We start from the raw sequence: 19632 nt of genomic DNA on the forward strand, positions 1-19632 counted from the left end.
TTTTTTTTCAGGTAATTATTGTAAGGCAAATTGTGTAAAATGAACAGAGACACAAGGAAAAAAATTAACTCAACATTCAAATACAAACCCGTATATTCATGCGCGTTGTTCATCGGGAGTTCATGAGCTGTGTGAGGTGGTTATGGTTTGTTTCTGCCGGAGCTCCTGTGAGCTGTCTGAATATACTATAGATGTTCCCGTGGGACTTCGGTATGGTAACACAGCCAGCGCAGGAGCTGCTCAGACTCTGTGTTGTGATAATAGAGGCTTTGCAGGAGCAGACACACACACACACACACAGCATAACCAACAACTGCAATGCCACTGCAGCACAAATGCTGGTTTGCACACGTGTATCTGCTCATACAAGGTCAGGAACGTACATGTGATGTGTTTTTCTTTCATCCCATTTTCATTTATTTTTTTTTTGCTTGTTTTCACATAACGTCACCGTGTACGATACGTGCACACATAAAAGTGCACACGTGCTATAATGAGGCAGCCCAGCCCTCTGCAGCACATGCTTGGCTCCTTAGCCAAGGCCACGCTGACTGCATGCCTTACAGCAGCATCAGTATGCTACAGGCATGGTCCTGTGTCTACAGCGCTCCCTCCTCCCTCCCTGGGCCCATCTCTCTTTTATGCCTCCCTCTCACTTCTCTGTCTTACCTCCATCACTTTGTCCATGCTCACTTGGCTCTGGTACTCCCTCCATTCCTGATCCCCTCCCTCTTTACAGATAAAAGGAACCAGGGTTGGGCTAACGCTAACTCCAAAGCTGCTGTTTGTTCATCTCTTTACTTTTTCCATTTTTCTTATCATACATTTAAATTGCACGTGTTTCCCTGTAACTAACCCCCTTGCTGCTTAACTTCTCTCCATCCTGCATCTTTCAACGTCTTCTTACTGCTGGCTGGGCTGTTGAGTTTTCAGGTCCAAGTGGGGAGCGGCGTGCTAGGTTAATTATACCGTCATTTTTGGCTAATGTTGTTCTTCTTCCTCTCAGTTTTTCATTGTAACCAGGGGACAGGCCCATTAATTGCCCTGCTGATGGCTGTCATCATCCACACCCCTCTATGACCAACACCGAGGGGAAGTGTGTCTGTGTGTGTGTGTTTGTGTGTGTGTGTGTGACTCACCGCGGGTGTCTGATGGGAGAGTGCTCAAGTGTAGAGGACTCATCATGGGTTATTAGGAGCGTGCAGGGGGGCTATCAACCGTGAGAGATAGAGGCTGCAGAGAGATGAAGAGAGAGAGATGATTACGAGAGGATCGTTTCTAAAGCAAACTACTCCAGGTCCTGAGGAGTCATTTGGTTCTCCTCTTCTGCCCTGCTCCTTGAAATGCCCTTTGGTTAAACTTTTGATGCCACGAATGACACACAGTGGCATGCAAAGGTTTGGCCACCCCTGGTCAAAATTTCTGTTAAGGTGAACGGTTAAGCCAAGTGGAAGATGAAATGATCTCCAAAAGGCATGAAGTTACAGATGATACTTTCCCTTTACATTTTAAACAAAATCACGTTTTATTTTCATCTTTTCCATTTTCAAAATAACAGAAAAGGAAAAAGGAACACAGCAAAAGTTTGGTCATCATGCATAGTTAATACCTAGTAGCTAAAAATCACAGCTTGCCAAAGGGGTGGTAGACCTTAATTAGTCTGAAAGGGTCATGACTCATCGTTAGGAAAGACCAGTTGATGCCAACTCCCTGGACCTTGTCCCAACAATAAGCAGCCATTGGTTCCTTTAAGCAGTTGCCCTGAACTAGAAATGATTGATGCCCAAAAGAAGATACCATTGTTCAACTGTTCAGCAACACCTGCACAAATGCGGTCTTCGTGGAAGAGTTCTGTGGACCGATGAGGATAAGATATAACTTTTGGGCTGGACTGAGCAAAGGCATGTTTGGAGAACAAAGGACACTCATGAAAAGAACATTAGTCCAACAGTGAAGCATGGTGCTGGATCGATCATGCTTTGGGGCTGTATTGCAGCAAGCGGCACAAGGAACATTTCACAGGTGGAGGAAAAAAACGGATTCAATTAGATTTCAACAAGTTCTGAAATCAAACATAACACCATCTGTAAAAAAGAAAAGAAAAAAAGCAGAAGTTAAAAAGAGGATGGTTTCTACAAATGGATAATGATCCTAAACACACCTCAAAATCCACGATGGACTACCTCAAGAGGTGCAGGCCATGGCCTTCACAGTCCCCTGGCCTAAACATCAGTGAAAATCTGTGGATAGACTTCAAAAGAGCAGTGCGTGCAAGACGGTTAAAGAATCTCCGAGAACTGGAAGACTTTTATAAGAATGAATGGAAGAAAATCCCACAAACAAGAATTGAAAGACTCTTTCAAAGCGTTTACAAGCTATGATTATAGCCAGAGGTGCTAGGTATTAACTATGCATGGTGCCCAAACTTTTGCCGTGTTCCTTTTTCCTATTCTGTTATTTTGAAAATGTAAAAGATGAAAATAAAAGAAAGAAAAGGGGCAACACTTGAATCAGCAGAGGCTGAAATAGCTATATTTTCTGCCGTTAGTGTGAGTCTACTGAAGTTAGACTACTTGAGATAGAAACACATCAAATTGCAACTTCAAATTGCCTTTTCCAGACCATCCTTTCCAACAACTTTTTAAACTCTACAATATATTCCTGCTTTTTCGGTTACAAACATGCAGCGTCCGAGCTCAATCCAAGCTGCCGCCACTGTCATCATCGCAGTGATTTTCTTTTATCACGGCCTCGGTTGTACTACGAATGACTAGTTAATGGATATAGATAACCTGTGAGACGGACAAGTAGCATCATGTGGCATTTAGTGACTTCAGATGGACAGATCACACACACTCACGCACAAACACACATTACCTACAGTACACACACTGGTCTCTCTCATTGGCCGCTGTTAATTTCCTTTTTCACATCCTCACGATACATGCAGGCAGATAAAGATAAAGGATGGGAAACCAGACAGCCTTGTACGTCCTGATTAATTCATTTCATATTCCGCACGCCTAGAATGAATGTGCAGTTAATATTTAATATTCCCATGCTTTTTCACATGATTGCAACACGATTATGAGAGAAGCACACGGTGGCATGTTTGCGAGGTGAGAGAGCGAGCGTGGAACCACACGATTTGTGTGCTGCACTGTTAATACTCTTTATGCTCACCAGTGATGTAATGAAACAGAAAACAAAATGAGACCGGAGGAGTTAGAGTAAGGGAACAGAAGATTACTGGGGTATGGGAGGACTAGGAGGGCGCAACATTAGCATATGTAGTTCAGGGTGGGGGGTGAAAAGCCTGACACAATTTGTTGTTGTGCGTCTGAGCGGTGCAAGAATAAACAGAGCGTCTTTATTTGAACGCTGTATTAAGCCAGAATAAAAATTCACCCCGTTTCTATACATAAAACAACCACTACACAGTATTTTGTGTGTTAGTCTTTCTGCCGTTGAGACCGGCTGGATGAAAGCAGCAACACCTAGAGAGATGGTGTAGATTTCATGTAACATAATAACAGAACCCTTGAAATCATATTATTGTGCATAATTAGAGCCTTTAATAAATCCTCTGAAAGGTCATGGTATATTAATGGCGTGTGTGTGTGTGTGTGTGTGTGACAGTGATTTAACTGATTCACAAAGCAAAACAAATGTGGATACTCAGCCTCCACACATGCTTATGTTAATCGTATGGAGTAACTATTGTTACATCTGTGAATATTCATGCAGATTGAAGTAGAGCGGGGTGTTATGGACACACAGCTAACGGAGCACGTTGCATGCTAGATACACACTGAAGTATAATTTTATTGTTTAGTTTGATGCATTTTTAGCTTGGTGCCTTCTTAAATAGATAAGAGGAAATGTGCAGCTCGCTATGTGCATTGTTAGAATATAGATAAATAATAGGCTGTTATTGTACCATTGAAAAGTTGTCCTCTGTCTGAACTGGATGTTGTGTTTTAAAATTTATCATGTGAACCGATCAGGCATAACATTATGACCACCTTCCTAATATTGTTCACTTCTCCCTTGTTTCTCTAAGACAATTATGACTTGATGTGTTTGGGATCTGGTGAATATGGAGGCCAGGTTTTTGTTTGTTTGTTTTTAGTTGTTGTCTTGTAGTAGTTGTTTTGTGTGTGTGCCTGTTTTAGGCCGCATCCTGCTGGGGATGACTGCTGCCATCAAGGAGTGTGAGTGGAGGTGCCTGGTCTGGTCTAGGTGGATGCTACATGTCTAAAGGTCCAAAAGTTTCCCAGCAGAACATTGTATTGTCACAAGTTGATCAGTGTTATTTACTTCTCCTGTCAGTGGTCATTATGTCGTGCCACAGTGTTTCCAAATGAGCTGGATGTTAGTGCAGGCGGAGAAGTATGTTCCTGCCTTCACACACACGCATGTCGTATTTTTTTTTTTTTTTTTACAGCAGTAGTACTATGAAGTTACAGCCACGGGGCTGAACGAGAAGTTAATTGGAGGCCAGGCCAGTCATCCCCCCTTTTCTGACCCAATTCCACCCTCCCATCACCCCCAACTGCATCTGTTCTCATCTGTCATTCACAGTCCCGCTACTGCTAATGAGCGAATTGTGAACCATACATTATGTCTGCAGCTGTACCTTTTTTTTTCCCCCTGTACAGTGTACCTCTGCTTTTTTTTTTTTTTGCTCCAGAAAGAACGAGAGGGCTTTTCGTTTCCCACCATGTCTCCAATTAGATGCCCCTCTTTTCAGGCTTCTGTCATTTTTCCACCCTCTCTCTCTCTCTCTCTCTGTCTCTCTCTCCTCTTGTTTCTCTCATCTGCCGGCGTTGGAAGCCGGCTGTAAAACAGGCTGCCTTATCCAAATGGAGACAAGCCCTGCGGTCACCGTAGTTTTGTTACGGAGGCAGAGTCACATTATTCTCTCTAGTCTCCCCATGCATGTGTGTATGTGTGTGTTTTGAGGCTGTGCGTGACATTAGCCTCGCAGTCACAGGTAATGATCTCATCTCACCGCTGGTGACTGGAGGCACACAAGGAATTACACACACACACACGCGCAATGAAAAGGAAAGATGGGGAACAGAGATTGGTACTGTAATGGTTCTCTAATGGGCTACCTGACAAGCGCTTTTTCTTAATGTTATAACCCCCTTTCCCCCCCACCCTCCCTCCCCGTCTCCCTGTCTCTCCCCCTCTCTTCTTCAGGTGCTTTTTCCTTCTTTGAGGACCAGTGATATGGACACCAAGTGTGGTGACGTCCAGGTATGTTGAACACTCATAGCTCGCGTGTGCATTAAACACGTCCTCCTGTCTGGATGCAACCCGCTGGACTTGTTCGCCCAGTTTATGTCTGTTTCTATAGCATCTGATTTCTGTGTTGTGTAAAGTACAAGATGAGCATGTGCAACGCTTTTTTTTTTGCGTCGCTTTTTGTAGATGCGGAAGTGAACTTTGACTCAAAATCACGATGATTCATACGAGACATACAGTGGTACTCACAATAGACTAAATTATGCCACACACTGTATGTAAATCAGCGCACAAAGCAGATGGTGACTGACTCTCAAATGGAACAGAATCTCACTTAAGACTTGTCTCCGCACATCCCATTAATCACAAACAGTCAAAACGGCAAAGTGAAACAACAGTCAAATCACGGCAATACAAATGAGCAGCAGTGACTGATTGCTTCTTTCTGACTCACACCGCCCATCGTACTGATACAACTGCAGACGAACCGTATTAGAAGAAACATTTGTCTGTCCACCCGGTATCACAACTTGTGTTTTTTGGTTTTTTTTTTTTTTTTTTTGTGCAGCCTCCCATCCCCTCAGACACATGACAGTGCTCTCATATTTCTGGCTCCCTATTTTTCTATTTATACCCACTGAGATGAGCAGCGAGCTCCAGGCACCCCTCACTTACCCAATCCAAGCAGAGTCACACTGGGACAGAAACACAATTTCTCCCTCATACAAATACGTACACGTGCTGTGAGGTGAGGTTGAGCTGGAGGTTGGGGGGGGGGGGGTTTCATCAACTGTGTGTCTGACCATATGCCGCACCGTGTCGCCTCAGAAAGCACATAGAGGGCCGGAGCTCACACTTTGTCCTTGCTCTCAGCCTTGTGCCTCACAGAATCTGAAACCCATTCCAAAAAGCACTACTTTTCCATATATATGTGTGTGTGTGTGTGTGTGTATATATATATATATATATTTATTTTTTTTTTTTTTTTGAAAACATGTCTTGATTTATAAAGGTGAAAAAGCAATAAACGAAAGACAATGTGGCTCTGACACAGGAGCAACAATGACTCCGTTTACATGGACTGTATTCCCTGAGGGTGATATAAATCATTCTGATAAGACATTTTTACCTTAACTCTTTACTTTATACACGACACTGAATTGATTCAATCAAAAAAAGATGACCAAGATGAATCCACATCTTCAACAGTACTGCCCACATCAATTCCAGCTGTCCAGTCCATGTTTATAGGACCTAATACTGAAATAATATTAATGACTAATGACCGTGTCATTCACATTAAGTAGACTGTCAAAGGTTTCCTCCACTCCTCACAGTGTGTTAAATCCTTTTGTTTTGTTGGTTTTGTTGATCCATGTAAATGTTACTGCCACCTCGGCAGTAACTATGAAATTTCAGGAGCCTGTGGGATTTTTTTTTTTTTTTTTTTTTAACAAGTAGCTGTTATCAAAGAAGGAACTGTTTTTTTTTCAGATGTAAAATGAAGTAAGTTTTAAATTGATCTACAGAGTCACTTGACTTTCTTCCTGACTCACAACAATAGCATAAGAGAAATCTGTTTTGAAGCTTTAATTAGCTCCAGCAATCAAAAAGCGATTAGCAGCGAGCCATTAACCTGCCTGGTCTTTATGCCCTCGACTAAAAAGGTAAGTTTATCGCATTAAACACACACCTGTACATACACCGACACGCAGGCTTACGCCCACACACGGAGGGAGGGAGGGACAGAGAGCTGGAGTACTACTGTGTAACTGAACCAGTTAAAAATGAATGAAGACAACATCCAGGAGAAACAGCCCGTTCTGCATTATTTACAATATTGCGAACACACTAAAACTGTGTCAGTTGGTCTTGTTCCAGCTACTCTGGCCTCTTTTCCCTTACTCCTCTCTCCAGCGCTGCCGTCTCTCCTCCCACCCAACACACTTTACCTCCGTTAACTGCACCTGTTACGATACGATGATACTCAATATCACAACTCCTCAGTCCAGTGAAGCAGAAGGTAATCCAGAAGGATATAGTGCACACCAGATGCTCTTATCGGCTCCTAGATTCACACTAATGTATAATCTTTGGATCTGAGTTTTAGATATTTTTAAACACTTTTGCACACTATTCATTTCTTTATGTGCAATTTTATCTGCGTAACAAGTATCGCTCTCCAGGAGAAGATGTGCAGTTTGGATTAGAGCTTTGTCAGAATGTAGATAGATGATAGGCTGCTGTATAATGCAGGGACGGTGGATGGATGGTCGTCTCTGTGATTGTAGAGCTTCAGAATTTAAATCCATCTGTGTGTGTGTGTGTGATTGATGCTCCTGTACAATAAGGTAATATCTGCTTTATATGACAGGTCTCTCATTTCATTTCCTGTTATGTGTTTGGCATGAAATCAAAATATAAACACACATATTAAAAATGCAACAACAAGAAATGTAAACTGTATCTGTAGACTGGACGGTGTCTTGTTAAGGAGAGAAGGACTTCCAGGCTTCATTAGGGTGAACAAGGTTGTACTGTATGTCCACACTTTAACCAGCCTAAGCTAAAGTATGCAGGCTTACAAAATATATTGTCTGTGTTTGTGTTCTCTTCAGGGGTTGTTCTACATTAGGATCAACTTCCTTGTTCTGTATTGTGGTGTTGTGAGTATGTGAATATATTTTAATTGTCACTACGTTCACTGTATAATCCAGATATGCTTTATACTTTCCACATAGCTGTGACAACTGTTAAAAAAAAATGAATAGACAAATAAAACAAAGCAACAGAATTGTCACAGACGACCCAGAATGCACTTGTTGCTGGTAATGTTATCACCACTGCCTCCTGTCATTTCCACTAAGACCATGTTAATCTTCCCCTGCTAATAACCTTCTTTAATTGCTTCTCACACACAAATGATGTTCCTGTTTTGACACGTATAGATCCGCAGAATACTTGATGATAAAATTAATGCATTTCTGTGTTTGTTTTGTCTCACGGAAAGAAAACTTTAACAAGCAATTTTCAGTTTCTGTTAATCACATTCACTGTAGTTTGCTACGGGCGCAACTGACGGCAACTTAAAAACTTCTGTGCTGGGACTTTCTGGTTCAATGAGTTCAAACTGGGGGTTCGTAGTCATGCGTGTAGAAAGCTAGGATTAGATACATGTTTTCCTCCTCTGTTCTATGGAGACTGACTGCATATATATATGTGTGTGTGTGTGTGTGTGTGTGTGTGTGTGTGTGTGTGTGTGTGTGTGCGCGTGCGCGTGCGCATTTTTCATGTCTTCATATGAAAACTTATTAATGAAACATGATGAAATCAGATGGACGCCCCCCCCCCCAGAGAGGCAAAGTGCCTCAAAGTTACACATCCTGATAAAAGCATAAACACGTGTGACATTTCAGCGTAGCATATCTTTGAATCTAACCCCCACGAGGGTTACTGCACACACATGCTATACGTACTGGATATACACACTCATACACCAGCTCCTTCTCTCCTTTATTCTTATCAGCTACACACTAGTCAACCTGTCACCTAGATCTTTTTTTTTTCTATCTGTCTCCCTTTCACTTTATTTGCACACTGGAACACAGTTGCACTGGTCTGTCGTAATGTCGGCAGCATGTGTGCACATGCAGAGTTTTCAGATTCAATATATTTTCCCTCTCCTAAACCATCTCTCTTCATCTCCACATGCTCTTTCACTCTCTTCACAACTGTCGGGCACTTGATATCCTGATGCATGTGAGTTATTGAAGAGTGGCATGCTTTGATAGCGCCGCTTATGCCATGATATTTCATCTTTGGATAGGGGTCTGGCATCGTAGTTCTGTTCCATCTGCCTCTGGTGGCCCCCTCTCCCTCCCTCGCTTTTATCCTTTCATTCTGATACACGCACACACATGACATCCCGTCGTTACAGCTAAGTAAGCAGTGCAGGTGATGCTAGATGAGACAGATCAGTGTATACTTGTGTGTGCATTTGGGTCAAAGTTAATCTCGTTCTCGTCTTGATGCGTCTCTCAAATTCACCTCCAGACGTATTGACGCCTTTTCAGAGGAGACTGTGTCATTCACAGTCGTCGGCCGATTTCCGTGGTTGGTTTCAATGTTGTGTGAATTTGAATATGACGCAGGGAGATTAGATTTGGAGCACACAGCTATAATTAGAGCTTTAATAAGGTATAGCGTATAATGTTGGGCCCGTGCCCAAATAATAAATAAATACCCGGTGTCCTTTAAAAGTTGCTTTACTACTGCAGGATGGTGCCAACCCAGAAATGAGTACAAACAGCTGAAAACTGGTGTTTATGTTCGTAACAGTTCATTAATTAATCTCTCTCAACATATATCTGCATGATAATATACAGGAGTGGAGGGATAAGTTCTAGATACCGGATACTGGTTTAATTTTGTGCCTGTGTACTATTTATTGATCGTGTCTGAGTAGACTTTGGTTGCATACAGGTAAACAGTCCATGATGATGGTTTTAAACGCCCATGGATCCCAGCTGTCTACATCGACTCACTTGTTTTGGTCTGGAGTTGCTAGTTGGACAATAAACAGCTGTAAGACTGGTCATTTTGGTCCTTAATATCCATTAACTGGCAGCCAGACTCAATTCAGTCTACAACTATCCATTATTGGATGTGTTTCACACAGTAAATGCTTCTGCACTCAGCTGAATTGTCCTACAACCAGAGCCATCTTATTGTGAACAAATTCAACTCTGCGACATTCAGATGACATATCAGGGTGTTGCCCTTCTGTCTATCACTGCATAAATTCCACCCACACCATTAAGTTGGCCAACGAGGTCTTTGCCCAGCAGAGTTGGTCCTGACCAACTGGTAGAACGATGATCTGGGCTCCAGGCTGGTAACCCCCCACCGAAATTGCCGTTTGTTTTTAGCCTCTACCTCTGGCGGGGTCTTTCTACATTTAAAAACCTTCTTTTCTACTTTAGCTACCATTTAAAAGGTCAGTGACAACAGTGAGAGATCAGAATCAGAATCAGACAAAACTTTATTTATCCCGGAGGGGCAATTTCGTGGGCAAAGAGCGGCACATAAAAATAAAGAGCAAGAGAATAAAATCACAAAAGTGGGTGAGCTAAAGCAGGATATTGTGTGCCGGTAACAACATGTACAAATATAATGTACATCATGCAGACTCATCAAAAGTTCTGCCCTTTATTTAGGCCTTATTGTTCAGTTGTGGTCAGTACGTACATTTGTTAATACTATTAATTGTGGTTCACGCTGTTGTATTGACCAAGGACTTCTCTCCCACTTAAGCATCCATGTAATTAAATCCATATATGTGGAACACGAGTGGATTTAGATTCTAAACATGACTAAAGCACATGAACCACAAATGTCCTGATTCTGCATGTGAACATATTTTAATATGTTTTACCCTGAATCCGACGTCAGTGCATTTGAAGACTGTTGGTCAACATGTTTCGTGGCTTAAGGTTTTATCTAGGCTTACTGTAATGATGAAGCGACCGCCTTAGACCCACGCTGCCGCTGCACTGTACCGCTATTACAGTAGTTCAGCAACGCAGGGCTGTGCTCGGGCAATTAGAGAGCAGCTTTTGTTGCCTTTAACGAGTTTGACCCATTTTTCTGCAAATACAAATACATTTCCATTTTTACTCCTCTTCTGTTTTTTCCCGTCAATTCCCCCCTCTCTCTCTCTCTCTCTCTCTCTTTATTTCTCCCCATTTTGCTGCATTTGTGTGAATTTGAGGAATCCTAATCCTTTCGAAACACTGTTATTGTGAACCGCACGAAGAAGCTGACCTTCAAGTTCTCGCTCGAGAGATCGTTCCCATCTGGACATTCCTGTGGATTACCCTAAAACAGACGGTTGTGTCTGTGTGTGTGTGTGTGTGTGTCTGTGTGGGTGCGTTTATGCGATTATGATCTTCTCAGGTATGTTTCCGTGTTACTGATGTGTGTATGTGCGTGAGGAAGGACCGAGGAGAAAGAGAAAGCTAGCTGCGGGCCTGCCTACATGAGCATCCAGGAGTTATCTGTTCAGCCATGCTGAGACAGACCGACAGAGACTGAGAGCAGGGGAAGGTGAGTGAGGGAGGCAGATACCGAGGGTGGGAGATACGGCAAATGGGTAGAGATATCGAAGTGTGGGAAGGGAGAGAGAGAGAGAGAGAGGGGAGAGGAGGGCTCTGCACAGATAGAGAGTGTAAACTACAGCTATACGTAGGCAGGAATACAGAGCAGGGAAGGAAAAGACAAGAGGCAAGAGTGGCACCGGGTGAAAAGTTTACGCGAGCTAAAGTGACAACGAGGCTTAATCATTTCAACGAGGCTTAAACACACAGGAGTGAAGTTACATGCTGTAAGGATGATAAGTGCCCAAGAGCTTTCAGGGGAGCTCTCCCTGTTGAACATTTTTGGCGTGTTGGAACCGAAAAGCTTAGACGGTCTCTAAAGATTACATTGTCGTTCATCTTCAAACGTCAGTATCTATTCCACGTCGCTTTCTGGTTAGGAAATAAAACCGGCGGTGACAGGAACAAAGGGATGGATTGATGGTAAGCACGTGTTTGGGATGGCAAATTGCTCCGTGATTAAAAATGAAACACGAGGGTGTGCGTTGGTGGGGTGTTGCTTGAGGTGAGATGATGAAATGCGATTGACATCCTTATCAAACCCCTAAACATCACACGGCGGCGTATCATTTTGCGGAAAAAAAAAGGGTTTCGTAACTATTACAGTGACAGGGTTTTCACAACGAGGCCCTGAAACGGTGCTATGCATCCAGTTTGGTGCTGTGACAGGAATTTGCATGTAACATATTGAGTTGGCCCACGCTCCGTGTTGTTGGATGAAGTCACATGGTGTCAGTTGTCGTTACCACTTTAGACATCTGATGGCCTCGTTGAAATGATTGAGGGCAGCTGAATGTTTAATGTCAGGCGGCTGAGCGCGGATTTAGTAATTTGGTTCATTTTAAAGCTGCTATAATCCAATCCTTCAGACATACTGTATTGCTCTGTGTTTATTCAGATAGGAATCAATTAGTTTTCACGTAAACCTCTGATTATTTGTGACATCACCCACTTTAACTCTTTTGTGCTCAGATGGCACATGTGAGTTCAGTCTAGACACCTGCAGGCTTTGGTCACCTCCTACAGATACGACTGTGTCTCGTAGCTGCCAAAAGTAACACTGTAATATTATCATGTGTCAGATTCTAAGCAAAGAGCAGCTTATTCACTATCAGATTGTGTCTAAACTGAAGGTTCCTACGTTGAGTACAGCTTCAGAAGGTAAATACATCAAGCTTTGTGTTCTGAAAAACAGAAACACAACTCTATCCTAGATAAAAAAAAATTTGCTAAATGAAGAAAAGGTTCTGTAAAAGAAGTGTGACTCACGTGCTGAGTAGAGTGTCTGTACCACTTCACCTGGATGACGGGAAAAGAAAAGTTTAACCTGCACTTCTACAGTCTGTCTTTTCCTTTTCTCAGATTTGTATGTAACCGAAGGGTGTGTGAAAGGCTTCCGCAGTGTATCAAATCCACAGTGGAACACGCTGGGGGACCAGGTACAAGACACGCTGCGTCCACTGGGTTGTGTCTTTTTAGAGGAATCATAGTGCAGCTGGATAAAAAGCCCTAACACAACTCAAACGTTGGCAAGAACAGCTTGAAGCCCAAGGAGTGCTGACTGTCATGCAGTGACAACATGGCCTCTCAGGTTTAAAGAAACTTTTCAACTGGAGTGTTGTTGAAATAAAAGCAAATGCGGGACAAACAAATGCTGGATATTTGGGAGTTTATGTCCATTTGTTACAGATTCAACTCTTTGGTCAAACTCTTCAGAAAACTGTTGTAGTAAATCCATAACATATATCTCCACTAGTGGTCTCAGACGTTTGGATTTTCCCGCCTTCTTGATATATTCCCCCCTCTCCCATGTATCTCCCTCTACTATTAAACCAAACCCCTGTCTCTGTATGAATGTGGCAGAAGAGGTATTAGCTGGAAGAGCGCCGCGTGTCTTCCAGTCTTTGCAGAGATCAGAGGGACTGTGTCCACACTGAAGCTCCTAAACTCTCCACAGCAGCACAACAGATTTGGAGAGGAGGATGATCTGAGGCCCGAGAGTGGAGGAGAAAGGGAGAGGACGAGGCGCGGGGGAAGCAAAGTGAAAAGAGGGGGATTAAAGGGGGACAGGCTGCTTGAGATTAAAGCTTGAGGGAGAATGGAAGAAAGACATGAAACTGCAAAATATTACGATTCAGGGAACTCGGGTTTGGTTGCGTCACTCTTATTTGGTCAGTTTTGCACTAATTAGTCAATTTCAGCGAGGCACTGCTGTCAGCGGCGGTTTATCCTCTTTTTCTTTCTTCTCATTTCTTCACAGCCCTGACAGCGTTAAGTGGGCTCTGATTCTTAGGTTAGACACCGTGGTGAATTTGCCAAGTCCGTGACTCACGTCCGATTTGGGCTGCACGACTTCAGCTGTGGGTGGTTAACCGATCAATAGTCTGTGCTGAGACTGGGAGAAGGCTGCAGCAGGACTGGTTGGCGCATTCATGATTCAGTGAGTGTGTTTTTATGTCAGCACTACAACGTACGTGGGGAAAGGCTGTGTGTGATGATGATGAAACCTGGACAGTACAGTCATCTCTAAACTACGTCCAACGCTGTCTGTCCATATGCTGATGACGTCCTCTCCACTCCCAAGTCTGATCACATTTCTTCCCTAACTTTTTTTTAATCCACCAGCCAGCCCTCTCCATCTTTTTTTCCTTTCATCTCTTCTTGCTCATTATAGTTCTATAATATACATTTTCTAAATCCCTCACCATCACCCAGTGCTTTTCTTCTTCTCCTCCTCAACCCCCCCACCCTCACTCCTTGAAAGCTGGAAATCAGGACAGTTCAGCAGCGGAGGGGTTAAGATGAGCCGAGCGTTGTGATTGGCTGGCGGCCGGCGGTCTGAACCAGCCTACAGAAAAGAGGTAACCAGGCAACCTCAGAGAGGGAGAGAGAGGGAGAGGAAAGAAGAGGGGGCAGAGGACCGAGGAGGAAAAAAAAAACGCGCTGAAAGAAGCCTGGCATAGTTTTGGAAGGATCGCGGAAAAAGATGTAACGAGGCTTGCAAGCGCTCTCCTCGGGATGGAAAACTGGATTACTATCCCTGCTGAAACACACTGTGGATGTCTGAGCAAACCAGGAGGAGATACTCGGGAATGAATGGATTCTAAAGCCTTTGCTCAAAATGGGAACTAACTGTGCTCGTTTTCGCTGTAGTGCAAAGGTAAGTGCACGCAGATGCAGAACAAGTGGCAAATTTGCTCCCGGTTCTTTGCAGAGGGCCCAAGAAGTGTGTACTTTCAGATCGGTGTGTGTGGCGTGTCTCTAGAAGCCTGTGGATTCACTTGGTTCTCCTCCTATCACTGCAATGAATTATCTAGTGCTGCTGCTGCTGCTGCTGCTGCTGCTGGTGCATCAGGATTTTAGTGTGCGCGCATGTGTGTGTGTGTGTTGGGCGGTTGTGGGGGAGTGACCCGCTCACTGAAATAGTGGTCAGAGGTTGTGTGTGTGTTTGTGTGTGTGTGTGTTTGTGTGCTGTTAGGCGGGAGGACAGAGACTGGTTTACTGCATTTGCCGTGTGCAGTCCGTTTTAAACACGATTATTTACTATAAAGTGAAACCCTCTCAAATGTTTATTAATTTCCTCCTCAGAAAAAAGCAATTTAACAGTCTTTAAGGTGCTCTCCTCTCATGGTGCGCGCTTGGCTGCTTCTCTGCCCCAATGAAAGCAAATAAATAAAAATCTTAAGCAAGGTGACTGTGGCTCTTTACTAACGTTATCATGCGCAACTGTGTTTAAAAAAAAAATCTCCCCAGACTTTAATGAATCTTCAGCAGAGATTGAGTTTTATGGCCCTGCTGCACTTAACCAAATATTTTTTCTAAACAAGCGTGCGTCTTGACGCACTTAGAAACTTTATTTAACGCTCCTTTACGCACGGGATGTTTTCCATTCCCGCCGGATGTCCCCGGTGTGTGCGGGGTTTTTCGTCCACGGTTTAGAAGGTCGGCTCGCGACGGGAGTGGGGAGAAATGAAGTGAAACGCGGCTCGGCGGAGGTTTTCTTGATGAAGTGTTAGTGGAGAAACGCGGTCAATGGCCTGTGGAGTACAGCTGGTTCCTAGTCACTGGGTTTCGGTTGATGGAGAAGGAGAAAGGGCGACAGGCGCGGGAGGAGAGTTGAATGGGCAGCCCGGTCAGCTTGCTTCGGGGGGCCCAGGCTCCGCTGCAGCTAAAAGCCGCATTAATCATGAAGCTCTGCAGACCCTCACTCCCTCTCCCTCTCTGTCTCTGTCTGGCACATAACCTGCATTGAGCTGGTGCATAGTAAACTACTGCATATGTAGTGCATGCACTCTGTGTGGGTGTAACTAAAGTCGTACTCTTTTATCATGTGTGATTCTTCTTCTATTCATCAATGATTATTTGTCTAGTGTAAAATCGAGGCATTCACATGCATGATAGATGCAGCCAGTAGGCTACTATACTGTGCTCACTCAACTAGTGTTCCTTTCTTGTCAAGTCAGTTTACTTAAGTATTTCAACTTTGTGATACTGATATTTACACAGCAAACATGACATCATGAAAAGTGTCCTGAATACGAATCTCTTTCCTCTACATGGTAAATGCAGTTAGTTACATGACTACTTTAAAGTTGCAGATCGATGCGGGTCACTTTATTTTTGGTTATTTTTATTTTACAGTGTTGACACTTTGACCTCAGTAAAGAACGTGGATACTTTTTCCACTTCTGACAAACAGACTCCTTACTTTTGCCTCTATGGGCCCAGCTGGAGACTCCAGGTTGTCATAGAAACCCACAGAGTATTGTGCAAAAACTCTCAAAGAAAACACAGTTGAAGGCTCTCTTTCTCCTTTCAATTCTCATCTCCGTCTGCTCCATCCACAGCCTCTTTTCTCTTCTTTTTTTTTTGCCTATTCTGGCATTTTTCCCAACCGAGCCAGCCTCTTGCAATTTATGCTTTTCCGTTGCAGTAGCTACAGTAGGTTTTATGTCTGTGTGCTTGATAGTGGTAGACTGTGCTCCTGAATGAATGTTGGTGTGAACCCAAAAAAAGAAAAGAACTCTTTTATTTTATATAGTCTTGAGATAAAGACATCTTTGGAAGGTGGAGATTGATGCTGCGGTTCCTAAATGTTTTCACAAGTTTCGCAACTGTGGTTTTGTATCTCAGTTGGAGACATTAGGAAGTTCTGATACCTGCAAAAGCCTCTTTTTAACGTGCAGTAGTTTTATGCTCCACGGAAACTCCACTGACACCTTGCAAATGTCTGTTGTAAGAAAAAACAGCACCACCTGCAAAGTTTTACATCAAGCCCAAGGTCTACGTTTAAATGTTCTCTGTGTAAAGTTCGAATCGTACGCACGGCTACCTGAAAATAATAAGGACCATTTTGCACAGTCAGGTGTTGAGGCCTTTCAGCTGATTCACTGGAAACCATACGTGGCTGGAAATGAGTTGGTTTTGAGTCAAGTCCAGCTTTACTCTTAGTTGTGTGTAGACCAGTGGAGGCTGAAGAATAACATGAGGAATTAGACATCTTGCCACTGCACCAAAATAGAATAAATTGGTCTAATTCTTCTCATATGGTGGCTGTAACCTCACCGTTTGCCTCTTTTGTCGAGGCCCCCCAGTGACACTTGTTGCTATGGATACAGTTCATCGCTACAATAAATTGACAGCCTATTCAAGTTACCTGCTTGACAATTCTTTAAATGAGCTGGTGAAAACAATGAGCAGGCAGCTGTACCAGAATTAAATTGTGCATGAAGATAACTCAAATTTAAGTCCCCCCGCCTTCAGTGTTTTGTTTCCCTGTTTGAACTGGAAGCCCCGGGGGAATGTCTGACTGTTCGTCTACTTTATATCGAACTTGGCAAAAACAGCTACATTTCAAATTCAGATTGCTTTTCCTTTGGGCCAGTTCACTCTCATTCTGTACTTGTTTGTTTTTTATTGGACACTTTCATTAGGTGAGCTACGGCTTTTTTTGTATCGGTGAAACCTCCTACTGATGTTCTTAAATTACATTTTAAAGGCGTTCAGTTCAAAGGGGAGTCGTTGTGGAAATGCAATCCATGTTTCGCCACAGCAGAGCTCACTTTTTCAACAAACATGAAACAAGGTCACGTCATGCAACAGTTTTTTTAGGAAACCAAAAATGCCCTGAAATAGTAAAATACTTTAACTGCAGAACCAGATCCACAGTTCAGTCCAGTTGTTTCTTAGCTACACTAGGCCTGCATCTACTCTTCAGCAAGTTTTGCTTTTCGAAGTGGAGCCTTCAAACTAGAGATGTCCCGTTCCGGGATCCCGATAACAACTAATTCAGGAAATTTTGATATGATTTGATCGGACTCCAGCCAAACCGGATTTTTTGCAGTTATTTGTTTTACGTCTGAAACAAACCAAAGAAAACGAAACTGCTTCTGTTTTCATGACTGTTGGTTTTCCCAAAAGATGCAACTACTTTAATCTGGAAAATTAAGTCAGTCAGACGGCAATTTGTAAATGACTGGGGATCATAATTCAATATGATTTGCCACCAAATCACAACAGAATCCATTGAGTCCACTTAGGGAAAGACTGCGTCAAAACATCAACAACAAACACTGAGCACTGAGTAGTTGGATGACCGGCACATTTCTGTCGCACAGAACGCAGGTTTTCACCATCTGTTGGGGAACACATGAAATCTCACATCGAGGTGATTTTGTTTATTTAAGATCAGATCGGGCGATACTCACTCTCAAGTGATTGGCATCGGATGGAGGAGCTAAAAAATCTTGACAGGGACATCCCTAATATTAACTTGTGCTTAAATGCAGCAGGTACACATTTAGACGTGAAAGGTTGAGTTTCTTTGGATGACAAGTTCTTCTCTGTTTTTGATGTTTGCGTGGGTTTAGCACACGCCAGCTCACGGTGCAGATGTCCTCATGATTCCAGTTCAGATGTGACTGATGTCTGGATCTCGTTTGCAATCAATAGTTTCAGTTATAACCCACCTTATTTTTGGTTGAAATGCCTGGAAGTTCACATGAGAACAGAACAGTGTTCTCTGTTAGTTGAAAAGCCCCAACAGCCCCCCCACCCCCTCCCTCAGACTAAAAGAGGTTTTGTCTGCCATCACAACATGCAGCCATTATTTTTCACTTTCCACCGCCACCTTTTGCCACCTTTCCACACCTCACTTCTCTAAGTTTAGTCCAGTGTACAGAGCGGCTCTGACTTGTAATTGAACCAGGCTTGACTTCTCCTCAGTGTGAGGCCGAGATGATGCAGCACTTTACTGTAACCTCCTCATATCCTCCCTTAAACCACCATCAAACGGAGGAAATGCTACACTTTAGGGACAGAAATAGAAAGGCAGGAAGAAATCCCAGTAAAATTTACACTTGCTCTTGTAACATGTTAAGTATTGGTATTTTTCCAGTAGGGCTTCCTCCGTTACACAGAGAGAAAAGACGGAGAATTGACTGACTCTTGGCTGGCTGCCCTTTCCATTGATCCGCTTCCTGTGTGAGTGTATATGTGCACGTGTGACATTCTCTCAGATATAATTGGCATCGCGAATATGTCTGCAGCCCACTGGGACCACGCGCGTATGTACTGTAAGTACCCTATTTCTTGGCATTCATTTACTGCGAAGGAAGTGCGTTTGCGTCGGGCGAATCAATATTTACACAAACACACGTCTCCGTCTGAAGACACAGTGCGTGCACAAAACCGTCATTACCACCAATCATGATTACCTCTCGAATACAAACAGGCACACTAAAGCACATTACGCACTCATTCACTGAGCGGCTGTGAAAGAGCAGCGTCGTCCATCCAGAGGTGCAGATCAAGCTGCCAGCTAATCTTCTTCCGCAGTCTGTAATCTATAATCTTCTTAAAACACTCGCAATCTGTCCAAACCTGGGATTAGTGTCTGTAGACACAATAACCGCTTGCACACACACACACAGACACACACACTTAAATTTGACCACAGAAAGACTGCTGTGTGGGTTTGGCATGCTCTACCTTTACAACTCAAGAGCACGATTCTGCAGTTTGATAATTAGATGAACAAAATGTTTGCACAGAGTTCCAACCTATTTCTTGTTTGCGGGGGAAGCACTGAGCACGAATTGCAAGTATAATCAAATGTGTGTGGAAATTCCAGAGCGCACAACGGATGCTGAAGTCCAAGGTGTACCACGTTACTCTCTAAATCTTCAAACCTTTTTGCATATTTACATTTTCCATCCTGCTTTTA

General features: G+C 43.3%; 1 protein-coding gene across 11 annotated transcripts in view; it reads left to right on the plus strand.

Moving 5' to 3' along the window:
• dab1a (DAB adaptor protein 1a) overlaps positions 1-19632 on the plus strand; it is a 193031-nt gene that overhangs the window by 109645 nt on the left and 63754 nt on the right. For 6 of the 11 annotated variants that reach the window (XM_047586876.1, XM_047586875.1, XM_047586882.1 and 3 more), the window contains exon 1: positions 14282-14568. The exons of 1 other annotated variant lie outside the window; for it this stretch is intronic. The gene's annotated coding sequence lies outside the window, so the exon portion shown is untranslated. Of the gene's footprint in view, positions 1-5208; positions 5266-14281; positions 14569-19632 lie in introns of those variants that run through there. 4 more of the 11 variants (XM_047586880.1, XM_047586878.1, XM_047586886.1 and 1 more) reach the window with 2 other exon arrangements.

This window comes from Mugil cephalus, chromosome 6 (assembly GCF_022458985.1).
Source record: "Mugil cephalus isolate CIBA_MC_2020 chromosome 6, CIBA_Mcephalus_1.1, whole genome shotgun sequence".
Lineage (NCBI taxonomy): Eukaryota > Metazoa > Chordata > Actinopteri > Mugiliformes > Mugilidae > Mugil > Mugil cephalus.